The sequence below is a fragment of the Thermobia domestica genome, chromosome 6 (assembly GCF_964235325.1).
Source record: "Thermobia domestica chromosome 6, izTheDome1.hap1.1, whole genome shotgun sequence".
NCBI classification, from domain to species: Eukaryota; Metazoa; Arthropoda; class Insecta; order Zygentoma; family Lepismatidae; genus Thermobia; species Thermobia domestica.
The window spans coordinates 265,275,424-265,286,023 of record NC_137459.1 but is presented as its reverse complement, the minus strand read 5'-3'; positions in this window follow the sequence as shown (position 1 = coordinate 265,286,023).

Sequence of the window (10,600 nt, the reverse complement as noted above, 5' to 3'; positions counted from 1 at the left end):
ATCTGACCGAGTCAGGGCAGGAGTACAGTGAGAGGCCGCCGAGCGATAGCATGGAGTTGCGTTCATAGGGAACAGGCGCGAGAGCGACGGTAAGTATACGCATACTAGTCTCACTATAAGTCGCAGTACTGGCTCCGGAGATTTGGTGGAAATACTTAGCGCCATCCCTATTTTCCTTCAGCAGAGAATTTCTGGAGTGTCCTATAACTGTATTTTATGTTTACGAATGTAACGATATTTGGGATTTACGTCATTTTGCAAAACCCACGTGATTTCACTACCTCGGTTACGAGTATAAATACCATCGCTGACGCACCTGCTCACTTCGGACGCGCTACTGCACGTTCCTATTAGCTTCAACCTATCCTGAATCGGTTGTGTAGCAATCCTATTTTTAGTGGCCGCCTAACACAAGTTGATTTGTGCTTTTTGCACTGTAGTTTCATATGCAACAGATCTGCGCACAGAATTTATACAACAAATCGTAAAAGAATTGTAATTTTTAAACAATTACTTACGGTGGCCCCCTTGAATTTCGTCTATGTTAAGTAGGGTAATGTTATATTGCCTAGTGTAAACCTTACGTAAAACAATAAGAAGAATATTACAATTTTTTAAAATTCAATTTCGAGTGGTATACCTAAACTTGATCTACCAGCGAGTTCCTACTTGCAGCAGAATTAAGTACTAGGTAGTGGGGATATAATTTTCAGCGCCGCAAGTTTTTACTTTCGTCATTTCATTCATTTTATTCGATTCTGTGTTTTGGAACTTTTTGTTCCGGCTGGTTAAGGGACTCGCCCCCTCATGTGTATAGTCTTAATATGTGCTTCATATTTTTCTTTTGTTTTGTGCGTGTGTGTGTTTTTTCTACTTTGGCTTTCTGGCCTTGATAATTTGCTTCTGTTTTTTTCTTGTCTGCTGTCTGTCCTTTATAGCAGACAAGAAATACTACATTGTGGTTCTTGCGGTCGTTTTTTCTGTTATTTTATACATTGCATACTTTAAAATTTGATAAAGTTAGAACTGTTTTACGATGGAAAAGGTTCTGAACCTTTCAGCATTTGTATCTGGCAATGTCTAAAATAAATGTAGAAACATTACAGTCTGAATCACGATGATTCCTATCGGATTCGATTTGTAAGGAACTGGTTCGTAATGATATTTAAGGAGTTGCTTCAAGGACCCAGTTCCTTACGAGTCGATTCACTGAATGAGATGACCAAAGTAAAACCTTGCCTACAGCGCTTCGCGTTTCAAATGACAGGTTACATGGCGTCGAGCGGGCTTTCTGCTTTCTCCAGTCGCAGTTGCCCAGTATTGTCAATTTGCGGCAGGCGGTATACGGTACTGACTTTTCGCAGTGCTGCAAATGTTGTAAATACTGCAGAACATCTTACCTTTACTCTTCAATTAGAGTTTTTTGTAGTGAATAAAGTTCCTGTTGCATGTGACCGTCAGCTATAAAGAATGTGTTGAAAAAGTAAATATCAGTTCTTGTCATGCATCTATGCTGAAACAATTAAGTCCTCAGAAACGTAGGCCTCTCTAAAACTCAGAGAAGCTAATCACGTGATAAGAATACTGTTCATGATCTTTTTCATAGCATCTAGAAAACTTAACAAAGAAATATTTCAAGAAATTGTGAATAACAAAATTTGGAACGTCATGGTTTAAGACTCAGATTCAGACAACGAAAATGAATTAAAAAAAAAAAAGTTGATTTTCATGGCAGGATGAAGTAGACAAGCTTTTAGCAGTTCTAGTGGAGTAAATTATATTTTCAGTATGTACTGTGAATATTCTAAATTATATTGGAATATAATTTTTAACATTATAGATAAGGCTGTCAAAATTCACTTGCAATAATACTAGAAGTAGAAACAGCAGCAAGGAACAGGGGAGTCCGCAATCCGGCAACGCTACGATAGTTATCGCGTACCATTGCCCATGTCTCATGTGGCTTCTTATCTAGAAAGAGCTATATTTTTACAAGTGTAAGGTTACTCGCGTTTACTCGTGTACTACAATTTCTTGATGACAGCTAAAATAAGTGAGTGCATATGAAAGATAACTGTATTAGATACTATTTTCTACTTGCTGAGTATTTCTCCACGGCAGGGTGCGAAACCCCGGGGGGGACGGGAGGGATTTCCCCCCCCACCAAAAATTTTATACTTGCGTTTCCCCCCCACCAAAATATGTAAGGGGGGACACCTTAACATGAAAATATAAGTAGGTCTATAATGATAATTTTCAAACAAACAATAAATTTGAATGCATGCCTGTTTTTCAAAACCGTAGTTTAGTTGTAAAGGTATCAGGTGTTTAACTTTGTCGGCTGTTTCGTTGTGACGAGATGGAGACCTTTATTCTCTAGTGTACCAGTTGCGTGCAAAATTGGTAAAATTTCTTAAACAGTTGACGAATCTACAAACAGGTTTGCGGATAAGCACTTGCTTTTATATGTAACATATGTGGACGAAGAAAATAACCATTGTTGTTGTTATAAATTAGTGCCTGTAGAAAATGCCGATGCAAAATTCCTTGAAGAGAAAATTATTCAAGCGTTTTCCGAAGATGGCATATTTTTAATCTTAAAGAAAAGCTTGTTAGATTTGGTTCGGACGGGGATGTAGTGTTTACTGGGAGAAACAAGGTGTTGCTGCCCAAATTAGAAGAAATGTCGACCAGTGCCTAATTAGCGTACACTACATGGCACATAGAATGGATCTTGTATCTGAAAGGGTTTTTGATGTTGCGAATGCTGTTCACAACTTTGAATATTTGTTAGGCGAACTTCATACAGCTGCAAAACTTAAAAGTATCACGACAGTCACAGATACCGCAGGACTGCTAAAACTCAAAAGATTGTTTCACATACGTTGGATTTCAAATGAGGAGCATGTATTATTTGCAGTCTTTACATATTTTTCTTGTATAATGTAATTCCTACTTTTGGAGTATGAAAATGCCGACCATTTCAACAGAGAGAGTTTTAAACTGAGTGGTATTTACCAAAAAAAAAAATCTGTTGGAGAAAAAGAACATTCTATTGCTCGGTTTTCTTCTGGATATTGCGTCCATTCTGTCTAATATTAGTAAAACGATGCAAAAGGAACCAGTTTCGTACAATGAAATAGAGCAAGAATTGAATCTTTAATCCAAGCTCTGAGAGAAATGCGTATGAAAGATGATGTCTACCAAAGTCTTTGTATTAGTGCACTGCAGACAAGCGTCTGATACAGGGAGTGATGATAGTGAGTTTGATCAAATAAGGGGGCAGGTAATCCAGGGTTTAGTAGAAGAAGTGGAAAGAAGGTTTCCTTCTAATGATGTCCTAAAGTGCTTTTCAGTGTTTGAAAATAAAGATCGTAATAACATGAGTGGTTTATACGGTAACGTAGACGCGTATAAAGAAGCTCAATACTTTGGATTAAATCCTGATACTGCAGTGTTAAAATGGCTTGGTTTGATTTAGTTTAACGTCCCACAGTTATGCCTGCTAGGCTAAAGGAGACGTGGACCTACTGATTATAATGGAATCCGACCATTTTGGATTCCAAATTTGGAAAATTTGAACGATTACCGTGGTTCGGATTCCACCTTAAACTGTAAGTCCACATCTCATAGCTTCGCTGCTGAAAAGGGACACTAAATTTAAATGAGCAAATCAACCGTATTGTTGTACTTGTGCTTTCATTTTTTAAGGTTTAATGTCCTACGAATATTCAGTAAAACTAAGGAAGACGGTCTTGATGAGATAGATAATAATGGTGGATTAAGATAGTGGAAGGAGGCGGTAGGACCCCGAGAAAACCCACACACAATTGTTTGTATACCACAAGCAGAATTTGGCGCGAGCTAGGATCCAGCCAGGGATTCCACGCATCTGAGGTGAGCGCTCAACCACTGAGGCAGCACGGCTTTTTGTTGTCTATCAAGTATTTGTATTGGAATCATATGTTATTTATAATAGTATATTCTTGCTAATAATACAATATAAATACATAGTATTATTTAGACTTACATAAGTGACCGGATATCTGAGCGACCAAACTGAAATACTAAATACTTAGCGAAGAAACGGGAATTTCATAAATAATAAAAAAGTATGCTCTGACTCTACTGCTCATGGGGAACTATGGCTGGCCAGGTGAAGCGCTTCAAGTTAGTAGTTCTAATGCTTGGTTAGGACATCGATTCTCAGGGACTATTATTTCTGACTTATAGATCACTACCGCATTTTCGTGAATGCAGTCTTTAATATGATGGTAAACACAAGGGTACTGTGGTCCCACGGGACTCTAACCCTGGACCATACGCACCGAAGTGTATATTAAATGCAGTAGATATGTTATCAATTTTTGTTAAATGAATAAATAACATTAAAGTATTTTTAAATAATAATGTCGACTAGTTTGAACATTAATTTTTATAATAATAATAATAATAATAATAATCCATTAAAATTTCAACTAGTATGGATCGCTGAACTTCTTCCCCCCCACCATTTTCAAATGATTTCGCACCCTGCTCCACGGTGTACAAAAGCTGTATATTATGGGGTAGAGTGGGTCCAGAAATAAGAAAAATACGTAAAATTTACGGAAAACGTGAAATTGTTTTTCATGAAATGCATGCTAGTCAAAGAAGTGTTAGAAGCTGCGTGTTATTGGTACAATTTTGAGTGGAGATATGGTGACGTCAGACATTATGGTGTAATGAGGAAATTATTTCCCAAAAATTCAAAGATGGTAGTTGCATGTGACATTTCGATTGTGAGTTTTATAACACTACGTTGGTGGAGAAAGATAGATTTGTTACTTTTTCTAGAGCGGCAGAAATTGAGTATAAAGTATGCCGAATGTAGGAACGATTGAAAATAAAGAAATAGAACAACAGTTAAAAAAGTGAAATTTTTGACTTTTACGTCCCACCGTTATGCCGGTTAGGCTAAAGCAGACAGTGATGATGAGAGATGAATGAAATGGTGGAATGAAGAAAGTGGGAGGAAACGGGAGAACCCCGAGAAAATCCACGCAAACATTATTTGTCCACCACAAGGTTCACTTGGCGGGAGCAGGGTTTGAACCCGAGACCCCTAGCACCAGAGGTAAACGTTATACCACTGAGCCACCGCGGCCCCTAACAGCAACAGTTAAGTTTTCAAATGTGGTTATCGTGTTAAGGTGCAAAATGTCATTGTCGAAAGTCGGCAGTGTAAGGTAATTTTTCCAAGGGCACAAAGGTGTCGATAAAGAAATTATTATTTATAGTGTTTATTCAAGATTAGAAAAGATAAACCTAGTGTTGCAGCGACGTCATCGTTGACGCGCATAACGGATTCAGCCCTTTGCTGCCACTCGAACCCTCGTGCTGCTTTCCTGTCCTGACTCGGTTAGCATTCGTGATTTTTAGTGGCCATCTATCACCGGTTCGTTTGTGTCTTTTATACACTAGTTTTTATGGCATATTTCCGGGCGCAGTATTTATTCGCAAAACTGTAGCGTCCTTTTGGAGTGATTGTCCACTGTGGAATTCTTCTTAAACATTTTCTAACGTAATGACAATGAATTTCCTCATAAGTATTCATTTTCTGCCTGAAAATACTTTACTTACTCTGTGGCACGAACGCTATTTGGATTTACTCATGTAGTGTTACTACTGTGAAATCAAGTGCTCTTAGAACTCGTATCATTGCGAAAATCAATGTACTTCCACTACCCTCGTTATGCGTATACCGACAAATTTCGCCCTGTCCACTCAAGATAGCATTCGTGGTTTCCAATGGCAACCTATGCAGCACGTGTTGATTCGTATTTTTGTACTGTTATTTTTATGCCATACACCCGGACACAATATTTTTGCAAGTCGTAAAAGAATTGTTTTTTCAGCACTTCCTTCTAGTGGTCCCATTGATTTTTATGTGTATTAAGCGGGATAATACCATGTATCCCAGGGCAGATCTATTGGAGGACCATGAGAAGATGGTTAGTGAAAGAAATATAATTTTTCAAAAATTATTTCGAATGATGTGCCTAAACTTGTTCTGCTAGAACTAGTAACCGATGTATATAGTTAGAACAATTATTCTTTGTCGAATTTTATTAGTTTATAAATTATCTGTTTACGTGTATTTGTATTGTTTCTTGAGTACAAAATTTTCGGAGAAGATTAATAACTCTGGGATATTCTACTTTTTTTTTTAAATCTGTTTATGCGAAACAAGTGGAGCACATCATAGCGAGCATGTCTTTCTAAATTTACCACAACAATTTACGTGTTATTTTACATTGGCGACTATAGTTATTCTTACGCAGTGGTTCTACTTTCAACCATGAGAACAATCACTCGGTCGAAAATGTGTAAAAAGCTTTTACAGGCCAGCAATAATGAATGAAGTTTTCCTCATTCACACCAGGCAAATGTCGGGGTGGTACCTAATATACAAGTTCCAGGCCGTTTCCTTTCTTTTCAACTCCTGTTTTCCTTCCCTTTCCCCGGATAGTGCGATCTCAGAGGTACGTCTTCCATCATATATGACGGACTAAATGGCAATAAATGACGAAAGCCTAGAAATCTAAATCCAGAATTCTAACAAAAACTCATATTAGGAAATTATGAAACAAATAAATCACATTTTATATGCGTACGCACTTTCGCTAATGTTCCTGCTTCTTACAAACCCGCTGCTGAGCGGGCACTCCTGCTTTCCCTGCCCGGATTCAATACTTGCTTGTAGGGACCACCTTGCACAAGTTAGGGAGTGCTTTTCAACACAACTCCACTTAGCCTCCCTTATTGTTAAAGATACCTGCCGTAAAAACTTCCTACCTAGCCATCCTTTTCGATGTGCATAATAACGAAGAGTGAAGCCTTTGTCAATTCCGAGGCAACGCTGAATGAAATGAATAAAACATACACCGCCTTTGGCCTTGCTCCTTTGAAAATAAAGAAACGATAAGGAATGGTTTCGGCGTTTCTCCTGTCGATTCCCAGGCCACCTGTGGTGTCCCATTTTGCCTAAATTTGGGCTTAAATGCCATCGAGAATGTCACCATTCATCTCAAGGACCCCAAAAATTATGGATTCGACACAAATATCGGTCATTTTCGCTTATGCTTACACTCACCTCCGCAAGGGGTACTAGGGTTGTCTAGCCCGAATTTTGGCTTAAATGTTGAGTTGGTTTTGAGTTTAACGTTCCGTTTAGGTGAGACATGAACCTACTGATTAAAGTGGAATCCGAATCACATGAGCTCCAACTGGGGATCGAACCCGGGTCTTCGACGCCAAAGTTGCGTACGCTAACCTCTTAGCCACGAAGGATTTCTGAGCTCCTTCGTGGCTAAGCGGTTAGCGTACGTGCCTTTGACGCCGGATACCCGGGTTCGATTCCCGATGGGAGCTCATGTGGTTCGGATTCCACGTTAATCAGTAGGTCCAAGTCTCATACAGCCTCGCTGCTGAACGGGACGTTAAACTCAAATTCAACTCAACTCAACCACGAAGGATTTTTATATTATACCAAATTTGGGGTTGAAATTGCTCCAGGCATTGCAGAGTTATACTGTAACATACATGATACGTACATTTTTATATAAATACATGCCCCCTCCCTTAAATGGAGATTTTCAGAAACTCTGGAACTTTGGTTAATTTATTTGCAATAAGGGATTTATATACCAAGTTTCATTTTCCAAACTTATGGGGATCATGAGATACTCAATTTTTCGTCTCAACTCTTTAAGCCAAAGCCAAAGCGATCGGGGCAATCGCCCCCCCAAAAGAGGAAACTTTATTTATATATATATATATATATATATATATATATATATATATATATATATATATATATATATATATATAAATTCCAAAGTTTAGAGCCCTTAAAAGTAGCAGTATGACAACCCACCGTCCCCCCAGAAGTCGGTAATGGATCCGCCCCTGATATATACATCCCCCTCCTCCATGTTGTGGGCCATGGCATCGAAAATGTCACCGTTGATCTCAGCGATCCCAAAATTGTGGATTAAGCACTAATATCGGTCATTTTCGATCACTTTTAAGTATCTCTTCCTCGCCTTCCCCAAAGTGTAATGAAACACAGTAGAGACCTCTCATGGACATGACAAAACAGTGATATAGTCAACATGGATCGCTCGAGAAACGCTTCGTTTTTGAGAAATAGGGCTTCGTTTCATAATAATTGCAGATTTTATAAGAACTGCAAACTCTATCTGTTTCTAATATTGTTGCACGAATTACAATTGTAGTTGTACGTAATAGTAATTCCTCTTTAATTTCATCTTCGTTCCCGAAAAGTGTACCGAATATATAGAGGAAGACAAAAAGTATCAATTGTTTTTGTTGTTTCAGAAGCTGTTTATCTAAGAAAGACGGTTCTCCAACTCCAGGGGTTTTTACTCGTTATTATATCTGATTCTTTGAGACATGCTATTGTTCCTTCATACTGTCTTTCACATGATATCTTTTATGATGTTAATTTCTAATTCAGGAATTATATTTTTTTGAACAACTTTCTTCTTGTTACATGAGGACGAAGCAATGCAAAGTGCGACTTTTCTGTACGTATTTAAATTTTCCATTGCATAGATTCAGATGAGTCTCTTTTAGTTTGATTTACTTTAACGTCTCTTTCAGCGTTGAGGCTACTCATACAACACACATACGTATATCATATGAATAATGTACGTAACATATAGTCATTGTATACGTACAGGGTGGCCTAAGAGTAGGTGTACAGTCCCGTACTGACCGGCTCATGGTATTTTATATCATTTATTTATTGTTATCCATGTAGGCTTAGAACAGAAGAAAATATACTAATTATCTTAATATATTAAAATGTAATACTTGATCAATACAGGGCTGTATACCTACTTTTGGGCCACCCTGTATATTATATGTATAGGTTCGGTATAGGATATGTAAATTATACGCATATCAGTATTTTAGATGCCCGCCTTCATGACGTATGTAATACGAATAAAGTAAGTATATTTGGTCTGTATCTTCAACGTAATTTACATGTTCAAAATTTCACGCTATGGTTGGATTTTGGAGGTGGCAGGTTCAGATTTATCGTCCGTTATCCGGAAAGTGCCATTCTGACCTCTATTCTTTATTTTACGTACCCAGCCGGTGGTGTACGTGTAGCGCTTCTGTCTGCCACGCGACGCTTGGGTAGATCGAACGTAGGCACGAATACAGCTCAAACCGGTCATCCTGACGAAATGAGGTTTCCCTTGTATTTACTCTGTCCAACCAGGCGAATGCCCGGAGGGTGTAAGGCAGAGCCACTTGCTTCCCAAGTCCTAGACTTACCTAAAGGACAGATGTGATCTAGTTGGAGGCCCGAAGGCTTCCTTGTGTTCTTTCCGTGAACTAATATTTCTCTCTCTCTCTCTCTCTCTGTACATATCCTTCATTACTGCTTAAAAGGAGGCGAGTGTGCCTAAATCGCAGCATTAAACGGAGGCTTGAAACCCAAAAAACACTTTACTGACTAAAATCATATATGTCTTATGAATACGTCTCACCAGGATTCGAAGGGATAGTATTCTGGAATGAGAATAAATATGTCCCCTTCTCAGAATAGAAAAATCAACGAACTGAAGTAGTTTTAAAAACATAAATATTAAAGCTCATGGGACGAAATAGGTTTCTAATATAAGTTGAGTTCCCATTGTAGAGCAAAATAAAACTGACACAAGCATTTGATATGAAAAGACGGCGATTATCCAGCTCTAAAATCATTGTACAGCAAAAGAAAATAAGCTCTGTAGTTGTACCCATTGATTGTTGAATCTGGCATTATTCGTATCCTGTAAAACACACAACGGAAAATTTTAATTGATCGCTCCGACAATGGCTCGAAGGCCTACTACCGAACACAAACTAGGCCTGTCAATCTAAAAATATTACCTCTAAGCAGAAGAATGCATGGCGAGGGAATGAATATACTCTAATATGAAATCTATACACACATTTACTATGATTCTTAATGTTATCTTACATCTAAGATTACATTAAATAATCATTTTATGTAGCAATAACACTTTATTTTATTAAATGCTGAATAAAGTAGTAATAAAAAATGCCTAATATAAAAAGTGTTAGCTAGTTTCTTACACCCTGCTATAAAAAAAAATAACAAAGACCTTTCCACATTACTTCCTGTTAAGTCCAAATTATTGAAAATAATGTCTAACTTTCCAAATGTGCAACGAAAAAAAAATCATTACAACTGACATAAAGCAAACAGTTCAGAGAATCCTTTTGTATAAAGTATAAGTAAAAGCGTTAACATATCACCAGAATTCAAACAAAGAACATTTTAATACAATGACAAACTTTAAATCAAACTTACGTACACACATGTTCAAAATTATTGTTGCATGTCTTTAAATATGTTTTTCTAGGAATATAATTTGGTAACGAATTCTCCCGGTATTTCTTATAATGTTAGTATGTGTATAATCGGCCAAGACATGTACGTGGCAAATTTCATGTCAAAAGAGCAGTAAATAAGAACAATAAAACGAAAATAAAATTTTCTTGACCATTTAGCAAC